This window comes from Rhyacophila brunnea, unplaced genomic scaffold (assembly GCF_057557595.1).
Source record: "Rhyacophila brunnea isolate RB1 unplaced genomic scaffold, BYU_Rbru_1.0 scaffold_8, whole genome shotgun sequence".
NCBI classification, from domain to species: Eukaryota; Metazoa; Arthropoda; class Insecta; order Trichoptera; family Rhyacophilidae; genus Rhyacophila; species Rhyacophila brunnea.
The window spans coordinates 43,131,541-43,155,034 of record NW_028233350.1 but is presented as its reverse complement, the minus strand read 5'-3'; the positions used below and the strand labels follow the sequence as shown (position 1 = coordinate 43,155,034).

The window sequence follows — 23,494 nt, the reverse complement described above, 5'->3', positions numbered from 1 at the left end:
CTCATTCCTTTGTTTCTTTTTTAAATTTTGTAAGATATGGGTAGGTACCTTTCGATAAAATGTAGTTTAAATCAGAATTTTTATATTATACTAGCTGAAGTACCCGGCTTCGCACAGGGTCGCTTCGTGGTTATATTTATCTTAGATATTTGAAAAATAATAAGAGGTAATTATTTTTTTTATTATTAAAATATCTGTGTAATAAAATATGGCAATATGTAAATAATTCTAATAGGAGTAAAGGTCAAACATAAGAACACTAAATTAAAATCGAATCCAAAATATGAAAACGTTATTAATGTTATTAATATGTAGTAAAAAAAAAAATCAAAATTGGATGGGACAAACAAACTACAAACTTTGTATGTTATATAATAATAATTTAGAAACCTTCGTAGGTGTGCGCACACAACTGACAAAAGTTTCATCGCAATCGGATGAATGGTATAGGAACGCATACGAATAGTAGAAGAAGATGATTTTCTAATTCAGAAATCTTCGTGGGCATGCGCATGACAACTCACCAAAGTTTCATTGCAATCGGATTAATGGTATAGGAACGCATACGAATAGAAGAAGAAGAAGATGGTTGTACTAATTCAAAAACCTTCGCGGGCGTGCGCACAACAACTGGTCAAAATTTCATCACAATCGGATGAATGGCATAAGAACGCATACAAATAGAAGAAGAAAAAGATGGTTGTACTAATTCAGAAACCTTTGCGGGCGTGTGCACAACAACTGGTCAAAATTTCATCACAATCGGATGAATGGCATAAGAATGCATACAAATAGAAGAAGAAAAAGATGATTGTACTAATTCAGAAACCTTTGCAGACAAGGGCACAACACTTGATCAAAATGTCATTGCAATCGGATGAATGGTATAGGAACGCATACGAATAGAAGTAGAAGATGATTTTCTAATTCAGAAATCTTCGTGGGCATACGCACGACAACTCACCAAAGTTTCATTGCAATCGGATGAATGGTGTAGGTAGGCATTCGAATAGAAGAAGAAGATGATGGTTGTACTAATTCAGAAACCTTCGCAGGCGTGCGCACGACAACTCACCAAAGTTTCATTGCAATCGGATCAATGGTATAGGAACGCATACGAATAGAAGAAAAAGAAGACGGTTGTACTAATTCAGAAACCTTCGCGGGCTTGCGCACAACAACTGGTCAAAATTTCATCGCAATTGGATGAATGGTATAAGAACGCATACGAATAGAAGAAGATAGAATAGAAGAAAAAGAAGATGAAAATGGTTGTATCAATTCAGAAACCTTTGCGGGCGTGAACACAACACATAATCAAATTTTCATTGCAATCGGATGAATGGTATAGGAACGCATACGAATAGAAGAAGAAGAAGATGGTTGTACTAATTCAGAACTCTTCGCGGGCGTGCTCACAACAACTGTTCAAAATTTCATCGCATCGGATGAATGGTATAAGAACGCATACAAACAGAAGAAAAAGAAAATAGTTGTAACAATTCAGAAACCTTTGCGGCGTGAGCACAACACTTGATCAAAATTTCATTGCAATCGGATGAATGGTATAGGAACGCATACGAATAGAAGATAGAATAGAACAAGAAGACGGTTGTACTAATTCAGAAACCACAACAACTGACGAAGGTTTCATCGCAATCGGATGAATGGTATAGGGACCATACGAATAAAAGAAGATAGAATGAAGAAGAAGAAGAAGAAGAAGAAGATGGTTGTACTAATTCAGAAACCTTCGCGGGTGTTGGCACAATTACTGACGAAAATTTTATTGCAATCGGATCAATGGAATAGGAACGCATACGAATAGAAGAAGAAGAAGAAGAAGGTGGTTGTACTAATTCAAAAACCATTGCGGGTGTTACCACAACAACTGACGAAGGTTTCATTGCAATCGGATCAATGGAATAGGGACCATACGAATGAAAGAAGATAGAATGAAGAAGAAGATGATAATTTTTCTAATTCAGAAACCTTCATGGGTGTGCATACAACCACTTACCAAAATTTCATTGGAATCGGATGAATGGTATAGGAACCATACGAATAAAAGAAAATATAATGAAGAAGAAGAAGAAGATGATGATTTTTCTAATTCAGAAACCTTCATGGGTGTGCATGCAACCACTTACCAAAATTTCATTGCAATCGGATGAATGGTATAGGAACGCATGCGGGACAGATACACAGACAGACAGACATACAGACAGACAGACATTCATTTTTATATATTAGTATAGCCTATACTCTTCCCGCAAGTGCAAGCAATAAGTTTACAAAGTTTTATCGCAATCGGATGAACGGTATGGCTGCGCATTAAATACGAACAAACAAACACACAAATATTAATTTTTATATATTAGATTGTATCGGAAAAACTATAGTTCGATTTTATCTCTTAATCTTATTCAATTAGAAAGAATAATATCAAGATTGTAAAATGCTATATTCTCACCGGTGACGCCATTGCCCACTTCCATCCCCACTGGCTTAAAGTCCACACACCTCCTCTCGTTTTTTTTTTCTGCGAGTGTAGTGAGCCATAGAATCTACAGATGTCAGGTGTTTTGAGAGAGTATTCATTTTTTTTTCGGAACGCAAATGAAGTCCTTCGGAAAATTCGGGCACGTTCGCCCCTCGGCGTCTTTGCATACTTTAAACCTCGAGAGATTTTCAGTGCATGCTGACGTTTGATTATTATAACTACTTTTATATTAAATAAATCACTCATAATGTTGTATTAGGACGAAGGGTTACAATGTAAATTGTGCGTATTACATTTCGCCGTATCACAGTTCAGCATAGTATTGAGACCAAACAATTACGCGTTGTACGAGTAATGTTAAAATTTTATTAGATTCCATAAGAACATTATCCCCGTTTACACATGCATGGATTTACTGCTGATAGTACGTATTATAACAAAAAAAAAATGCACGACGTGTAAACACGTATTATCGTGCAAATTGCAATATTGCATGAATGAATCAAAAGAGTTCAGAAGCTTCTGAATTTTCACGCGACAATTGGACCGTGCAATATCTGCGCCTGAAACACGAAACGCGCAACAGAACGATAGTAGTGAACCTGCCGCGGCATGCCGGTAAAAAAACGAATTACACCACGCACTTATTTTGAGGTCAACAAATTTTCACGACCTGTCAAATAGTACCAAAAAATAACAACATCGCGTATCGCTTGCTCTTGAAGAATGAGTTTGGTGAGACAGTCAGCACTTTTAGGTGTAAAAACTAGTTTAAAACACACACTATTGGTGCAAGTAAATCCATGCACGTGTACAGGCGCTATTAATTTGATATTTATTTATACAAAACATCATTTTTATCAGATATTTGATAGGTTCGTCTTGTTTCTTACGAGCACCTACCAGAATCTTATTTAAATTATATGATATAATTGACTTTTTAAATTACTTATTTTCTTCTTTATATTCGGGTGGTTTTACGATACTATACGGTTATCTATTTTAGACACTTACAACATCTCACGGTGAACTGTGATACGGTCAACTGCATACGTACAAATTTTTGGACACATTGTACCATAGCAGTTTTACTATCGGTATCTAGCAACATAATGCGTGTTTTAATTGATCAATACGTATCTAAAAGCCCTAAAATAGTATAATTAATACTAATATTAAAAATACTATTATAAAATGTGTAGTAGGTACCTAAGTACATCATATTTATTGGTTATTTTATCATTAAATATAGTCCAACAAGTAATTGCTACTTTTTTATAACAGAAACATTTTTTTCAATAATTTCTAGTTTTAATGTAGTAATTTTATAATTTACAAAATATAAGTATAACTAGAAATATTATTCTGTTATATTGAATTGAACTTCTGTATTGTGACCATACTGAAACCCGATTCGATATAAATACAAATACATGCAAATTGACGCCCCTAACGCTTGTTACGCCACGGTTTACGCGCTCATAATGGGTGGAGGGAAAAATGGTATGTTTGTAAAAGTAAACAGAAAGAAAACAATAATAACTGGCACTGGTTCTCGTCCGGAGATTCCGGATTCGATTCCCGGTCACAATATGTACCTACATGAATGTGATTTTCGTAAAGCTTGTATATTTCTGTGATTGGTTCACTGCTACTACCACACCACTGTTTCACTAATGTTTCAGTTAGTTAATGAAATATGAGGTGTTCAATTTCAATTTACTTATTTTTAGCATATTGTGGACATTACAAATTATAAGTTTAAGACGTTCACAACATGACGTGAAACATTATTATAAAGAAGGAAAAAAGCAATTAAACCGATAAAAACGAAAATATCAAAAGAAAATATAACAAAATATAAAAGCAGTGAAAATACAATTATACATCTATAGAATTTCAAAGAAGTACACCGAGTTTGCTAAGGCGGGCCCTATTTTACGAATAATTTATAAAATAGCGTCAACCTAAACTCACCTCACGCAAGTGGAATATATCAACACCCGAAACAATTTGGTTGAACATGGTTATCGCTATATATTTATTTTAATTGTATATACCTGCTACCAAATAATTCTATTGGGACTCGAATGATCAGTTAGGGAATATTATTTCTAAAACAGTGATCGAAAAAGAATTTTGTATTTAGTCAATAAGATAAAATTAAAAATGTAATACACGTAAGCAATTATTTTACTTTTTACTTTGAGAAAATCACAACAATATATTGAGAATCGAACTCCCTCACCCCCTTCTACAAATGAAAAACCAGCGCCTTACCCACTGGACTACGAGGGCTTTACACCAGTATCAAGCAAATCAGGTATAATATTCTAACTTTATTATGAGAAGCTTTAAGCTATTTGCGGTATATAAAAACACTAGATTTAATGCCATACGCCAAATGTAAATCTACAAGCTAGATGCATATTATTTTTTTTAGATCTGGCAATAAAAACGCCAAGTTCGCAACGCTGTCCCAACTGGTGTGCTACAAGATGCGTTAACCTTTATATTTTTTCTAGGCTTGAAACAAAAGTTAAATATAAAAACTTTAATATTCTATGATAGCCACATTGTTTTATTCTTATAGATCCTCTCGTGTTAAAGAATTTATCACCAGATTTAATGTTCACATTAATCTCTATATATATAAAAATCTCGTGTCACGATGTTTGTGGTCGTACTCCTCCGAAATGGCTCGACCGATTTTTATGAATTTTTTAATGTATATTTGTTAGGTATGAGAATAGGTCAACAAGTATATTTTATACCGCTAGGTGATTAAGGTATCTCTATCCAGAAAAAAATTTCTTTTATTTTTTTGACAATTTTTTTAAATATTTTTTTTATTATTTGGCATCAAAAATACCTGCAATCCCAAATTTTCAATCTCCTACCCCTATCCTCCCATTTTTTAATCGCGATTTTATTATTTTTGTATGAAAAAATTTAACCGTCGTTCGTATTTCAAACAGAACGAAATTACTTATGTTGTTGAATGACAGATGGCGCTACGTCCAAGAAGAATTCGAGAGAAGCGTCGCTCATTTTCACATTTTGACATTTCATTCGGCATATCACAACGCAGTGCGTGCAAAATTGTGTACGATTTATTTTAATTTATCTATTTTTGTGTGCGTGTATTACATTGCACAATGCCAGCAAGACGTAAGGGGGCCATTTGGGCCGTCGAATGAATAAAGCAACAAACATGCGAAATAGTAGAGCAGAAAGAACACGAAAAAATCCAACAAGATAACAAAAACGTGCGTGTGAGCATGTCGCAATTGCGTGCATCTCAATCACAAGAGGCACAAGCTGAACGAAATCAACAACGAAATTTGGAACGGAGTCAAGCGCGCCGGTTCGTAGTTAACACACGCAGAGCAAATGCCCGACAACGCCAACAAGCACATCGAACATTTACATCCGCTTCGTTCCTTCGTCTCGCATTCGAGTACGAGCCAGATATTGAATATTCCGCTCATCCTAAAGTGCTGATTGGTGCTATGGACAAAGAATGTCCCCATTGTCATGCGCTCAAATTCAAACATGAGTCAGCCGGGATGTGTTGCGCATCAGGAAAAGTGCAACTACCAGAACTTGAGATACCACCAGAACCATTGAATGGCTTGCTCATCGGCACGGTTCCAGATTCAAACCTGTTCCTGAAGTCCATTCGCACATTCAATTCATGCTTCCAAATGACTTCATTTGGAGCAACAGAAATAGTTCACAATACTGCGGGAAATGGTCAACAATTCCATTCTACGTTCAAAATCAAAGGCCAAGTATACCACAAAGTAGGCTCATTGCTGTCAATGCCAAACGAACCACATAATTTTTTACAAATCTACTTCATGGGTGGTGAGGACATCAATCGTGCAGATACACGTTGCGGCTACAATAACCTCAATTCGCCTAATGCCAGGCGCATCGTCGGCAAACTGGACGCCCTATTGAATGAACACAATGAATTATTGAAATTCTTCAAAGCACACATGCACGAATTGCAAAGTGACAATCACGCTATTGTCATCAATCCTGATAAAACACCAGCTGGAGAGCACGTGTGTCGATTCAATGCGCCTGTTGTTGACGACATTGCTGGAATCATGGTTGGCGACCGCACATCGACGCGAGAAATCGTGATTCGAAGAAGAAACAAATAATCTGGAGTTCATCGCTGACACACACCGTTTATACGACGCTCTTCAATATCCGCTAATTTTCTGGAAGGGACAAGACGGATATTGCATAAACATTAAACAACGAGATCCTGTCACAGGTAATTCATTCATTATGAACATCATTACTCATTTTGAATTGAGAAAATGAATGGTTGGTGTTTTTTTGTTTTTATCGGCGGTCATCGTCTACAGCGCTCCATTCCTCTTTCTGTCGTAGATCCCATCCTCACACACTTATGATACATTCGTTATTTTTTATTTAACAACCAAAATATTCACTAGAAATAATTTATATGGCAGAACAACGTTTGCCGGGTCAGCTAGTAATATCATAAAATGATCATCAAATCAACACCGTTAGAGTCCCTCCCTTTTGCAGCTTTATGTGAAGAAATACATTCAGAACGTCACACTAATAATAACAAATTGTTGTAGTACATATATATCATCATGCGATTTTCAAAGGTTTTTTTTAATATTTAGTCTATATTATATGAAACAGATAAGATAAAATTGTAAGATTTTCCGTCTCGTTTTCACGTTCAATTTTCGCCTACTTTCCATATACCTAGAGATTTAAAATGCATCACACATGATTGTGATAATATTATGATTACAAAATATTCTATTAAAATTTGAGGGAAGTCCTATACTCCAAACACGGGATATCCATACAACGTTTTTTAAAAAACAACCTTTTTGTTAAGAGCATACTTCAGTGAAACGGCAAATAATTTTCAACTATAGGTGCGACAAAATTTCGGACTAGCTGCCAATCGGAGAGCGAAAGTTGAGCTGTGAACACGTCAATTTGTTTTGTGATGGCGTCGGGGGAATTAATTCTTAAATCGTGTAAAGGTGACTAAAAAACGTTACCCATTTACTTGAAAAAGAAGACATGACAATGAATATATTATTATTACTACTACTAGAACAATAAACATAACATTAAATGGACGCATTTTGAATTTTTATGACAAATTATGTTATGTTATGCACCCTCGTTTGCACAATCTTCGCATCGCGTCGTCACGATCGTTTTAGACCGTGCCCCAGCTTAAGTATAAGCCTTAATAATCACATCGATCAAAAATAATAAATTCAGTGATAAATTTCTCATCAACGGTTTCCTGGATTTCCAACTTTCTCAACTTTCCAGATAATTGAACTTAATATTGCATTTATTCATAGAATGCACATAGTAAAAACAATCAGGGATTGGGAGTCGGAGCCCCTCTAGTATTATTAGTTAATTAATCTGACGTTACAGACCATTCCGGTCTATGGTCGACTGCACAATCGTCATCAAGGAATCTCTATACCGAGCTCTCTCTGCCCAGACGGTCACACTTCTTGACGTTATTAGGCAATCTCTCTCAGGCGATCATTCATAGACTTTATTGAGAGCTATAGATCCATTGCATCCAACAATGTGACTGACCCATCTGACTATTCTCACTTTCAAGACATTAATTATTTTGGAATTATATTTTTTGTAGAGCTCAGGATTTCTACTGATGCCACCTTTGGCTTTTTTACCCAGTTAAAGTATATTCTCCGCATAATTTTGTGGTATATTATCAATATTAATACAAAAAAATACATCTGAAATTTTTACAGATTAAATATGCATAAAAATGTAGAAAAAAAGCTTAGAAAAGATGATAAGTAGGTACATAAGTGTGCCACAAAAAAGGGTTTTTAAATTTTAAAATGTCTACGGGCAAAATTTCGTTCTATTTGCATTATAATAAATTTAAATTAAATACATGTTCTTTTTTAATCGACATAGGAAAATCCAGATTGACCTTTAATCCGTACTTCAAATATACAAAACAAAAAAACGTATTTTAAAACCCGCAAATCGAGAGATAATAAATAACGTATATATTACATCAGTATTAATATGAAATACAGTGTAACATACCTATTAATTTATTTGAATTGTATCATTACTTTACGAGCAGGTATTTCGCGTTATCCTAATATGAATCGACTAATGGCCCTCTATGGGATACCGTCGTGTTGTTTACATACTTGTGTATTGTGTTATTTAACAGTGCTCTCACATACAATCTATATTTTCGTGTGTGTAAAAAATACATTATAAATATGTAGGTAGCAGTGGCATACGGTTGATGCTGATGCTTTATATACTATAGCTAAACAATTTAAGAACGGACCTGCGCAGAAGCATACTTACTTTCGTGCGCATAGATTATGCATGTAAACGCTGCGTCTGTGTGTGAAAAGTCTGTTTTACACGATACAATAGTATATTTACAGTTTTACAATGAATACCCCATCTCGATCGGGGTATTATAGAAAATCCTTTACAAAGACAAGCACGAGAAATTATTGTTTTTAATATGACCGAATATTTAAAAGTGATGAAAAACAGTACAGTTTAAAATGTAATATTGTTAAATCGGCAAACGAAGCAACTGGCGTACCTATTATGACCATTCAGAGAGTAATGTGGATATAACGTAAAATAAATTTGTTGATCGGTTATTCCTTAATTACACTCCGAATAAATAGAAAAAATGCTGTGAGCACGATATAAAATCGAAGATTAAGGGCAAATGATTTAGGAATAGACACACATTATGGAAAACTTGATAATAAATATTGGTGCGGAGTCGGATGACAGCGATGATTATTATTTTCAGAACAGTGAATCAGATGAGATGTCATAGTAATGCGAGATTTATATCGTAAATAATTTAATAATTCATATTGAAAATAATTTTAACGATTTGCTACGTGTAATACGGGCTGCCGTTTTTGTAACTGACCGAAAACTCGCGAACTCACCCGAACTTTAAAATTGTTACGCTTATATAGTCTAGTTATTAATTATTACAAAATATTTGTATGATAGTACAAGTATCCATTAAACCATTAAATAAATTTAACGACTATTAGCTGTCATGTACTGCTCCATATTATAGAAAATATGCTGTGAGACTTGTTATTTAATAAAATCATTTTTACCCTTTGTAAACAGTTGCTTATCATCATAATACAGCGTTTTCAACGTTTAATTTCATAATAAACTAATGACAGCATCACTACATTAATTTGATTTAAAAATCTGTCATTATGTACTCAGTATAAATAATGTATTTTAAAATTGGAATGTTGAATATATGTACCTATATACTTTTGAAGAACATGTCCGACCTCAAAAGACACCGCACACCATTGGTAGATAGGTATGTAATTTACAATGAATTGGATTAACTTTACTAGATTAAGTAATGTGTACTTTTTGATTTGAGTATATTCCAATTGTTAACAATCAGGGAACTCATAAATAAAGGGAACTGAAATACCTAACGGGTGTGGAGAAACAGTCAACCGATCTCGAGTGTGGAAGAATAAGGGATACACTTAAACATGTGTCAAGAATACGCTTATATTTAGTTCTGACAACTGCTCTCGTTTTATGCACTGACGCTCATTCAAATATTGGTGTATTTGAAGGTTGCAACACACACTATTGCACATCTATAATGTGTGGCTAATTTTCGTTGGACACTCACACATTCAAAACCCTGCGTCAAAATGTAGTGTATTGGGATATAGCCCATCGGGATTCTATTTATTAATCTGTTTTGTGGTAATAAAATAAAGTAAATAGTTTTCATGAAAACATCATACGTAGAAAAGTGTAAAAATCTGTTAAAAATAGCGGAAATGTAGTAAAAGTAGGGAATGAATTTATATACAATTTGCAACTAAACATACATCATATGGGGTGGCTCATTTAGTCTATTTAAGGGTGAAACTATGCATAGATAACAGTGGTGAAGGGTGGCGGTAGGCTGTTAAGATTCGACATAAATAGTCCACACTAAACTTTGTCAGTAAAACATATTATTTTTTTTCATAAAACTAAGAATACAATTATTGGCATGTGGTGCTGGTTAGTTTTTAAAATTCAAGTAAAACTTGCCTAAAACAAACCATAATAATTTAGGTATGCTATGGGCGATCCGACAAAATTAATTCACACTTTTCATAAGTATTGGTTTTACATATTAAAAAAGGTGTCGGTTAGTTTTTTAAAATTCATTAAGACCTGTCTATACAAATCATAATCGATAACAAATATTCCTCTATCTATAAAATGTCTAAAATTATGAATGGTTTAATGGCATAACTTTAGATATTTTATAGATAAACGTAGATTATTTGACTATTATCTACTATGGCTTATATTAGGCAAAGTTCAATAAAATATTAAAAAAAAACTAACAAACACTATTTATTTTATACATTGTAGTATTAGTTCAATAAAAACAAACACGTTCGACTGACAAAGTTTAGTGTGCATTGTTTATATCGGATCTTAACAACCTACCTCCACCCTTCGCCACTGATAGATAATATATAAATTAAATGTAGAAATGCAATCGATTCGCAGTTTTGTAAAGCTGTATTTTAACGACAGATTGGAGCACGTGCCCTGCAGAATGGTTCACGCCGCCGATCTTAATACTTTGGACGCTGAAGACGCACATGCGCGTAATGACCAGGCGGCCGATCGATGTAATTAACGTGAATTTTAAAGGTGATAATTAAAAAATCATTATCTACTCAGCAGCGAATGCGTTAAGCATCATACGCGGCTTAATACGAGATGCCGGCGGTCTATCTGTATGGACCGTGACCTTGGTTGATCGATTATTAATTGTTTAAGAAATATTCATAAAGGTTTTTTCACTCATTCAGTAAATAATGTAAACCCCGCACTTTCAAGACTCGCGAGCCGCCACTCTACCCCAAGAAAACGAGTTTAAAAACCACTGTTCTATTCAAAAAATTGCACCCAGTTGAGATGTATCACCATAACGTCTGTTTACTGAGGTAAATACATCATATCACCATAACATATCAGTAGTTATATAAAAGCCATCACCATTAAAAACTGTCCAGTCGTTAAACTAGTGCGACGTAGAAGGAATTTCCTATCCGATGAATACAATGGGCAATTTGAAGGCTTTAAAAGTGTTTAAGGCTTTATTCCGACGGCATTACACCCCCTGAGGTGTGAAGGGTGCTTCAGGATATCGAGCCGGTTCGGTAGACATTCGAATCGGGAATGATTTCACAAGTTGCTTCGTGCGGTGAGCGCTAAGGAAATCGAAAAGCGAATTTAACACGCTCGACTATTTTACGATACGACAATATTATGTAGTGTCCTCATCTCCATCATCATCAGCCAGGGTCGATACTTTGCTGAATAAAGCCCTCTTCTAGCTCTTTCCACTTTTTTCGGTCTCTAGTTCTTCGCTGCCACGTACAACTCTATCCAGCAGGTTTAAGTACACCTTGTGGTCGTTTAGTGTCCCTTAGATACCACTGTATTATGGCATGTATCCAGCGGTTGTCCACTCGCCGAACGACATGTCCAGGCCATTATCATTTCATGGCAACCTATATTCTATCACGTACTTTTGTCTGGCTCGTTTTGTATAGGTTTCTTTTGTAGTATTTCCCTTTTTCGTGAAATATCGATTATAAAAAGGAAAAATATAATATTTTTTGTTTAGTAAAATACTGAAGTTGAATCAAATTCAAGTCTGAAAGTCCTGTAAATTTGGCCGTCCAAGGACTTTCTTTCAGTTACCTACCACATCCTACGTACAATCAATAGGCACCACATTAAGAAATGTGATCCAAAATAAAAGTTAGAAAACGTAAAAATATACCTTATACTTGGCGTATGAATTTATTACCTATTTTTCTTTTATGAAAGTTTGTAAGCTGGAATCGTTTAACGATTTTATTATTGAATAAAAATGGCTTGTTATTTTATGCTCTGTTATTTATGCATACGATAAAACTCAATCGAAGTGCATTTGTTTGACTATTTCTTTCACTTCATAAAACTGTAGTCCATTAAAACTTCAGTCGTTACCAATTATTAGTTTCTTTGAGCAGAGTTGACTTAGTTTTATTTTAACATAAACATTATATAGGAAAGATTCAGTTTTATTCACCTCGGTGCAATTTGATGTCACGCTATCGTCTCGTCTTCCATCTCATCTGTCTCCTTTGAGACGTGTCCCTGTGACATCTTCTCCCTCTGGCAATGTCCTCGAATGTATAACCTTTGAATGCCTGAAAAAAAATACCATAATGTGGTTATTTATAAATTATATTAATAATACAAATATCAATAATAATATTAATTTTCTGGCTTAAAACATGTCTTGTTTGTTAATTCTACGATATTAAATTTGAGTTATTTATGTTCACAGATAACTGGTGTATATTTGCTATAATGTGGGACTTATTTTTCAGCAGATTATCTGGGTCAAACAAGCGGCAGTTTTATTACTAGGTGGGTATAAACAGCACATTTATGTTCATGGAAAACAGTTAAATCATAGTCACAATCTCTAAGCATATTTTACAGAATAGCTGAATCCAAATGATAATCTCTTACCCGTGCATCCAAGAGACAAGAGTAATTGACTTAAACTTGAAAAAAGTTGAGATAAATAACTACATGAAAACTTACATACTGAAAAATGTTCATAGATGACAGTATTACTGGAGATCCGACATGTCCAAAGGCAAGTAGGCTGTGATCAAGGAGAATCTACGCATCAGTTTAAGGCGTAGGTATTTACATATCCTTTTCTCACCCCTCATGCCATGAGTGATGCAGTACAAATTAAGTGATATGACGTAGTCACGCAGGCTTTTGCGTGGCTAATTTTATTTGAAAACGATTTTCACGTAAGTTGATTAAAAAAAAAAAGAATGGTTAATACTTCCGGTTAAAAGTCAAAGAAATAATAATTGAATGAACGTACACGCTTATTATATTTTTATGACTCAATTCCTATTGGTGTAATTAAACACCTTCTCAAAGATATTTAAATTCCATAAAAAGGAATCTTTCTAGTAGGTAGGCATATAACAAATGATAAGAAAACAAGATAACAATTTTTAAAAATTAAATAAATAAAGACTACGCCACTGTTTTGAGCGATTAGTTAAGCAGATATGAAAATAATACACCTCCTCTTTTGTTGTCTAAATTTTAGGATCATTTGTCGTAGATTTTACTTATGAAAGTAACATAAATAATTAATAACTCCACTATCGCAGAGTTTTAAATAAACTTTGTTTCTATACCATTATAATGCGTAAACGCCAGTCCAATTAAATTAAATTATTATTATTTATTTAGCTAGTATTCAGATGGTTCTATAACTAGGGCGATAACTATGTTCAATGAAATTGCTTCGGGATATATTCCACCGACGTGAGAATGAGTTTAGGTGTACGCTGTTTTATAAATTCTTAAAATAGGGTCTGCTTAACTCATCCGGTGTACTTCCTTGTACCTATCTAATTTATCTACTGATCTATCTCTTTTTTATCTAATACTGTTATATTTATATATATTTGTTTCTAAATGTCATGTTGTGAACGTCTTAAACTTATAATTTGTAATGTCCACAATATGTTAAAAAAAAAAATTAAAATTGAAAAATAACGGAGCATAGACAATAGTATTATTTATACTTGATCCGAGATCAATAATATTTTATGTAGTGGTAATAATATCACATTGAAATATTGTAAGTAATTTCAAATTTGGAATTATCATCACAATTATCACAGCAACATTTTTCGATAATAATTGAAGTTCCAAATTTAATATTCATCCATCTATAATGTATTATACATTGTTTTACCAATATAATATAACTACTATTATACAATATGTGACAATGGTAGACGATGAATACATATTATTGGACCACAACACGTGATGTTTAATATTATAGGTAATTTGGCCGCCAAAATAATTGTTTTCAAAAATATATAAGGTAGATTGGTGACCATGTAGACATGACACGGCAAGTGTTGATAAACGAAGCGATAGCATGTGAAAAAATTGTGAATATTTTTTTATTTATAGACTTTTATCAGACAATAACAATTCATATCATGATAATCGTTCATTTTCTCTATAAATTGCTGATAAAATGTTCACCACGATTATACATAATATATATAATGATATCCATTAATGTTTAAAAATAGATATCGCATTGTGGCATCTTAAAATAGACAGCGCTAACTCCGTAATTAGGAGATAAATGGCTTCAAAGTTTGGCTTCAAAGTTTTAGACATAAACATGGTTGGGATTGGTGTACATATCTGGTCAGGGTGCGGTAAGAACCAACATGTACTTTTTGCCACAACTGAAAGTTTTAGGAGAGCGTACACAATACACAAACGTCAATTAATATTTTAAACATTTCAAATATTTCTCTATTCGTTATGAGTTACAATAAAACCATTTGATAACATCTTTTGTAATGTTTATATTCTAAAAAAATATATTAAAACCGTGTCTAACCAGTGATTTAAAAAAAAAACTTTCTTGAAAAATCCTGTAAAATTATATTATAACACTGCACTCGAGTAAGCAATCACAATGGATACAACAATAATGGCCGCCATGGCGTAATTAATATAATCAGAATGCCAATTGAGCGATGCTAACATTTGTCAAGTTTACCAACTTAACCATGCTTAATGTGCTTGCTAAATAATTTGAAATGTCATAACATAAATTACATATAAGGCGTCTTCCATTTATAGTTCAAATTATTTGTTTTTGACGCACAAGGTTTGATTTTTGAAATAGTTAAATCAACAATAAAATTATTACCAATATATAATAAAACCATATATTTTTGTATTCCATAATATTATCATAAAAAATGAAGTCATACCATTTTATTGATTGACCCGTTGACAGAAACAGTATGTATAATTAATTATATTGATATTATAGATACTCGTTAAACTACATACATAGATACAATTATTTTACCTGCACGCGTCATGCTCATAATACGGATGATTGAACAATAAACATGCGCCGAATGTAATAGGTATATACTATGACCAGTGTTGCCAATAAGCTGCCATTAAGTAGCCTATAAAATAATAAATTGGCGCAATTCTCCGGGGCATCCAATGTTTGCTTGAATATTCCGATGCAGCATGTCTAGAAGACAATACATCGAGGAGACATGAACGGATACTCAGGGCTTGGAATGGACCGAAGCGCACCGGAGTGCCTTTCCGGTTCATAAAATCCTCAAAATTATCGCTCTGTCTCGTAGAAAAAATAATATGACCGTTTGAGCTAGACAGGCCATATAACAAAAAATCAAACACATTTTTTTGAAAAATACACATCAAATTAGATAACTATGTTAATATTTTCATAAAATTATCGAGCGCTCCGATTCGATAATCACTTACGGATTCGCAATAGTTCATAAGTGAACGCTTTTAGCTATACTTACAGACTAGGTTTTTATTACTAGACTCAAAATTCTGAGTGTCTGGGTATGGGGAATGTTCACTTTAAAGTGCGTAAATGTTGAAATCAGTGGCACCTGCTAGATATTGTTAACCCTACCTCCTCCTGCCACTTTTAAAATCAATTAAAAAAAATAACATTTTTTTGGTTCTTGTCAGTTTAAGCAATTCTTATTAATCTGTTCTGTTGGTATTCCTCAAATATGTGTAATTTTATTTATTTTTAAGTAGTCTTTCTTCCTACTTGTATAAGAACAAACATCGAAGTTGATATATTATGTTTTCAAGTAATAGGTTTAATTGTATAAATTTCAAAATAATTATTTTTCAACTTATCATTGCATCAAGCAGATTGGCTGATGAGAGTAGGGTACTGATAAAATATAATATGCTTATTTGAAATTGTACGAATTTATGAAATTGTATGAAATTTGTACGTATGCAGTTCGCCGTATCACACTTCACCGTGAAATGTTGTAACGGAAATATATGGTCGTATATTAAATACCGTCCAACCTCTTTGGGTCGTATAGTACCGATATAAAATTCATGTCTAAGTAAAACACGGTTATCGTCGGTTTACAAGAAGCCAGCGGCAAACAAATTTTGAAAATAGCCGATATACTGGATCATTTGTTAGGTTAGGTTAGGTTTTCATTCTTGAATTCATGAATTTTGTCAAAATCGGCTATGAAAGTTAGCGCAGTTCCCGTCTGGCTTCCTGTAAACCGACTTGTTCTCATTTTTTCTGTGCTGGTATCTAGTAATCTAGTAAAATTAGATTAAATGTATAACTACACATCAATTTATGAAATAAATAATAATATAAGTTTTCATTGTAATAAACGTGATTTAAAGTTAAGAATCAAAGCTTTCGAAAGGTCGTCATAATTTATGAGCAACCTGTAAAATAATCACTTTGGTGCAAATTTTCTCGCGCCCTGACCTATCTATAGAGGGCATTGAAGGTGGAAAAAAGACCTGCCCTACATGCCACGCTGCTTTGGCGAAGTAATTAACCCACTAATACACGGTGATACCTATTCACAACTTTAAATGGTACCAAGGAACTAAATTTTCTGCCTAGTACGGTCACCACGTATTATTTGTCGTGTACGATAGTAACAGCATCTATATTGCAGTGGCGATGGGTGGAGATAGGCTGTTAAGATCCGACATAAACAGTACACACTATATTATTTTGTCGGTCATCCATATTTATTCTCATCGAACTAAGACTACACATTGCAGATAGTGTTGGTTAGTTTTTAAAATTCAATTAAACCCTGCGTAAACAAAGCCATAATAGATAATAGTCAAAAGATATTCGTCTATCTATAAAATGTCTAAAATTATAGCATTAAATCATATATAATTTTAGGTATTTTATAGAAAGAAAAATATTTTTTATCTATTATGGTTTGGTTAGGCAGGGCTTAATAATTAAAAAAAAACTAATCAACACCATCTGCAATATGTATTCTTAATTCAACAAACACAAATAAGTATCACCGAAAAACTGTGCACTATTTTTGTCGAAACACCTATAACAAACCTAAACTATTATGGTTTGGTTTAGGCAGGGTTTAATTGATTTATAAAAACTAACCAGCACCATCTGCAATTTATACTATCAGTTCAATGAAAACAAATAAGTATAACTGACAAAGTTTAATGTGCACCATTTATGTGATTTTAACAGCCTACCTCCACCCTCGCCACTGCTATATTGAATACTCTATATATATAATAATAGTTTCCAAATTTAAATTATCTACATATCGTCGGTGTTTAGTAAAAAGGGCGAATCAACCATTTTGGCGGAATTGAGATTTTAATTAAAAAATAATATGTACCTCACTAACTTTTGTTGTGTAAAAACGGCGAATTTGTATCTCCACAAATATCCACTTAGTGTTACGGATAAAAAGCGAATGTGACATATTCTTACAGACAGTTTTCTTTCTAAGCTTTATTATTATAAACTTGTTAGACATTTAGAATCATCATCATAATCATAAATAAATGTCAAAAGTTAAAAATCCACCTCCTGTAAAAGAGCATTTTGATGAATTCGCCCTTTTTACAAAACACCGACGATATGCTGTGAAATTAAACAAAAATGAGTAATAAGTAAGTAAACGGTGACAAAAGCGAATCAATTAAAAATTGCCATCACGTATACCGATGGGTTAAGTTATGTTAGGTTCATCCAAAATTCATAACAATGGGATAAGAAGCACAAATACCTACAGTCTGCGGATACCATTATCTACTACTGACAATGCATAACTTCCAAAACAATATAACATCCAAGCATTATAATCCTTTTAAGGCTCATAGTAAGTTTCTCTCCATTTAGATCTATACGTGAGTAAACGAATCTAACCCACATTGTTACATAGTCAATAATATAGATTTCCCATTGAGGGTTGATTACGCGGTCGCATCCAATGTCATTTGACCTTTTCTACCTGATCCAAAGTCTTCATAAATATTTCATTTATCTTGTTCTCTCACCCCCTTCTCACTCCTTTCTCGCATAAAACCGTCTACTTCGTGAAAATTTCATCTCTTTTATTTTCGCCGCGAGTATTCTCTATCGAGAATTCAGATATTTTTATTTTACTTCTCTCCGTAATGAAAATCTTTTTATTTATATCTCCAACGCTACATAATACTCTATCAAAGTAATTGAATAATAAGTTTTGGTATTTAATAACGTCAAAAATAATTGTATAACTTTTTCGTGGACGCAAATATTTCAATATCTGTTTGTTTAATACTTCGGATTTAATGTTTTTTTCCAGGCATGTTTTATCTTTTTTATTTTATTAGTGCTTTGTTCTGGAGGTTTTTTGCTATCCTGATAATGTATTTATAACACACAATGACAGTTACTACATACCACAAAGACTCATTATTATATTATTTATTCAATACAAAGATATATGCTGACAATGTATATAATTATTTTCCTTTTGACAGTATCTCAAACGAGTATTTTCCGACTAACTTTCTTCAAGGCATGCTCGCCTTTCATTCTCTTGAAGCTCGTAGGTCACTTTTGCTCTTAAAGCATTCTCTCTGCTCTCCACGCTCTCACTCTCCAATCCTGATATTCTAGAAAATTAAAATTTGCATCCACCCGTCAATTAAATTCGTGGTTTTTGACATGACCTGTTTTGGGTAAAATCTGTTTCCTCATATCAGGTTCACCAGGCACCAATAGCGAGGACTGTGTGGCTGGTCAATGCATTCCCTATAGATGTAGACATTTTTAACGGTGTATTATGTATTTTGTTTTTAAAATTCTATTTTATTGTTTATTTTGTGTTTTTCTTAAATTATTGTTTTTTTTTTTTTAATTTGATTTCTTTTGCAATGAAATAATATTTTTGCTTTGTTTTTTTCTTTACTTACTCTACCTTGTTTTTTCTCTATTTGATTTACCTGTACTTTTTATTCTGAATATCATGTTGTGAACGTCTTGAATAAATAATTTGTTATGTGCTCAGTGTGTCTTTTTCAAATAAATATTTAAATAAAAATAGTGTTTCCACCAATGACGTCTACTCTCGAGAAATCCTTTTTGGATTGCAGGATAAGAGTAAAGTTGCTTTGGACCGAGAGTACTCCATCCACCTATCACTATAAAAGTGTCCAGTAGGACGCCTGAAGACGTGACTTACGTATTTTTAACCAGAGCTTGTGATTTATCGACTTTTTTATTTTCATGATTTTCAGATGTGAGAATTTTCGATATCAAGCATATTTATTTTCTCGAGAATTCGAGATTAGGTTTCTCGAGGTTCTCTAGAAATCACCATTATTACGAAACTTCCTCTTCTGGCCGACTTTTATTTTTTAGATGTTCCGACCAGAAAAAAAAATAATCAAATTCCGTTAACAATAAAAGTCGAGACCTCAGACCAATAATACTGTCAAAATCTTTTGCTTTTTACCGAGAAATCAAAATTTCACACACACCTTAACATAGTGACAAATTTTCGATTTCTCGAGAAATGAGAATTCTCGAAAATTCGGAAAACTAATTTCTCGAGATTTGCCTTTTCTTGGTATTTCTCGACATTTTTTTCGCGACGTGATTTCTCGATCACAACCTCTAATTTTGCCTCGCAACCACAGATTTCTCGACTTGCGAACAGACTTAATACAGTTCATGTTCTTATAAAGTTGTATCAACATCTTCTGGTTGTAATACTCCAAGAAAATCCAACATTAAGATAGACACTTTGAGCCGTAACAAAACAAAATCTGGAGTCGTTAAAAATTTATGTGCAATAAAATCAATTTAACGAGTAAAATTTCATTACTTTCAACCTGCTATTGTTGGTAAAATTATGCCCACAGGGGAAAGATACCTCTTCGGTTCGTATTGCACGAATTAATTGTAGGTATTTTCCTTCTCACTTCCTACGATACAGATCCATTTAGATTATTTTCAACACCATCTATATATATATACGTAACAGACAACCTTTTTTCATTAATGTTTACGAGTGCTGAAAAAACATTTCGCGGCCTAAAAAATGCGCAACAAAACAAATTGAATACATTTTATACACCAACTACAATTAAGTACACATATAAAATATATACGATTGGAGTGAATTGGATCGATTACTACTGGAGCAGCGTTTTTCAACCAGTACCTATACCACGACTGTCTTCATAGTGTAATGAACGTAATATACAATAACGTCTCGTTGGTGTATGCAGGCAATGCGTTGCGTAAGAGCGGCACGTTAGAAAGGGCGGAAAATGAGGGAACAATTACGAATATTACAATTTTCGAGAGCAGTGGCAGTTTTCCATGAAGCAGACGATGCGCTTGATTCGTTAGAAAGTTGCGATATCTTAGTTAAATCAATAATGGAAGCATAAAAAATCCTGGAAACCTATCCTATTTTTGTATTGTAATACTCAACGGACGTTAGTGTCTTAGACTTCCACGTACTTATCTAAAAACATCGCTGTTTGAGAGTATGTTTCGATAATCCGCAGTACATAATGTATTTTTATATATAATTATATATATATATTTTTTGATACACTTATCTATTTAAGATAGCCGAAAGTAAATAATAACATAGCTGGTAAGTAAATTTCAAATTTGCATATAATTTGAGGAATGAAAGGGGGTGGCATTGTAAGTCAGTCTAAGGGCGGCACTTTGTCTAGGAACGTCACTGATAATATTATATACCTTCTAACAACCCTACCCAGTGGCGGGTTTAGGGTCCTCGAGGTCCGATAACTGATTTTGAGTCCCCATGATAAACAATAAAATAATACAATAACGATGGGTACATTTCAACGTACTTACTGTTACACCCCCGAATGGTCCCCATTTGGGGATGTCTTTGTGAATCTGGAGAGGCCCTAATCGGTATCAAATCAACAAATAGTAAGGGTTGATTACGAAAATAATTAAATAATGTTAAATATCTGACCGGCAACATTGTCTGAATGCCGTTAAAAAAAATACGAACGGCAACGTCACATTTGTACCGCTCGTAAGCGGTCATTTGTTTTAACGCGATAAGCATTTTTGACAGCAACGCAGTAAGCAGTGTTAACCTCGCTATCCGTCAAAATTAAATTGAAAATAATTTGTATAAAAATGTAACCATTTAGAATATATTAACGTAAATATACCTTGCCGTTTCCACCACAATTCCGGTGTGTTATTTATCCACCTCCAAGTCCTGAATCTAGACGAAAATCCATACAACGAAGCAAAGAGACAGAGTGTTTTCACTTTCGAAAATGGAGGGAAATGACACTACCTGGTAAAAATAAAAATGTATAGATATGCATGTCTTCCTTATTCAATTATTACTAAAGATAACAATAACGACACGTAATAATATTAGTGACGTATTTTGTTCTGTACAAGTACGTATCTGTTTGAGTGGTTATATTGTTATAAACCGTTTTAATTTCAGCTGCATGAATTTTGTTATGCTTTTGGTAATATTTTGTACTCATTTTATGAGAATTGCGCATCTTATTAATAGTTTGGTATAATTTAATACTTAAATTACTGATTTGGCACACTTTTTAAATTATAAATTTTTAGTAATACACGTCGTGTAGAATAATTGTAGATGACCCACTAAACAATGATCACTTAATCGCGCCTAGCGAATTGCATAATATCTGCCGATTGTTATTACGGATGTGGGTGACGACGATTGTATTTGACACATCTTCCGCTTTCCACGTGAGTATTCCCGTCTTTAAGCTACCGATCCATCCATGATTCATGCGAATTAATTATTATAACTACGTCTTTACTGAGGTACTTAAAATAGCACCAATCAGCTTTGTGATCATTTAAGTTAAATGACATTGCAACCTTACCCGAGACGATTTTAGCCGTTTCCGAATCGCTTATTTACACCAATTACAATTAGTATAGATATAGACACGGTGAACGAGGATTACAATTCTTAATACGGTCTAAACGTGTGAAAACAGAGCCAGATTCTGATGATATAGTCAAGGCTTTTTTTCGATTAATTTTTTTTCAGAACCCTTATCAATTTGAGTGCCTTAAACCAAAGCGTATAGTAGCCGTATAGTAAATCTAACCTTCTCACGGCAATCTAGAAAAATCCTACAAATTCTCACGTGGATTTAACGAAATCAAATTTGAACGAAACGTCTGTTTGGGTAACGGTCGATGGCGCACCGGTTGAGTTAATTAAAAGCTCGGGGTTGTTTGTTTTACAGAGTCAAGGCTCGCGGGACCGAGAAACCCCCTCCCTCTTTTGAGGACTCTTTATTTTTCAGATTACAGCCTAATTAAAGCTCCCTCATTTTTTTTCTCGATCCGCCTCTGTGGCCGACCGCCGATATTATGAATATCTCAGGTCTAGTCAACTAATAGTTTTAATACTGATAATGAATAAATTTCTAATGCTAAATATTAAATTTTCTACGCCTAATATCATATTATATACATAATCATGTAAACATGGCAAAAACTCCAATCTAAAAACATTTTATTGGTAATCAGATAGCAGAGATATTATATTATTTATTATCGAAGCAGCAGAGCCACCCATCTCTAATTGGATTTACATATACATAGATAATATACTATATCTACCCAAGTCTATCGAATCTTTTACTAAAACATGCAAACAAAGGTTTGGTATAATCCAAAGTTTTTTATGTGAACTGTGATGGTGTTTGTCCTTGAGATGTGACTTAGCTGTATATTTAATTATACGAAACGGGTAATGGTTTTATGAAAAAGACTGCCTACCTTTGTACATTGGCTATGTTATTTTACGTACGGCAGGCAACCTCGTGCTGGCCTACCGCACAATAAGTTCAACTGACGAAGCCATTTTTTTTAGCGCAAGTTCGAATTCGGTTTGGCATCACCCT

General features: G+C 33.7%; 1 protein-coding gene across 1 annotated transcript in view; it reads right to left on the bottom strand.

Annotated features, from left to right (window-relative positions):
• LOC147064266 (uncharacterized) overlaps window positions 1-23,494 on the bottom strand; it is a 178,153-nt gene that overhangs the window by 76,927 nt on the left and 77,732 nt on the right. Inside the window, exon 2 of the mRNA XM_085958529.1 lies at window positions 12,708-12,828. The gene's annotated coding sequence lies outside the window, so the exon portion shown is untranslated. The remainder of the gene's footprint in view (window positions 1-12,707; window positions 12,829-23,494) is intronic.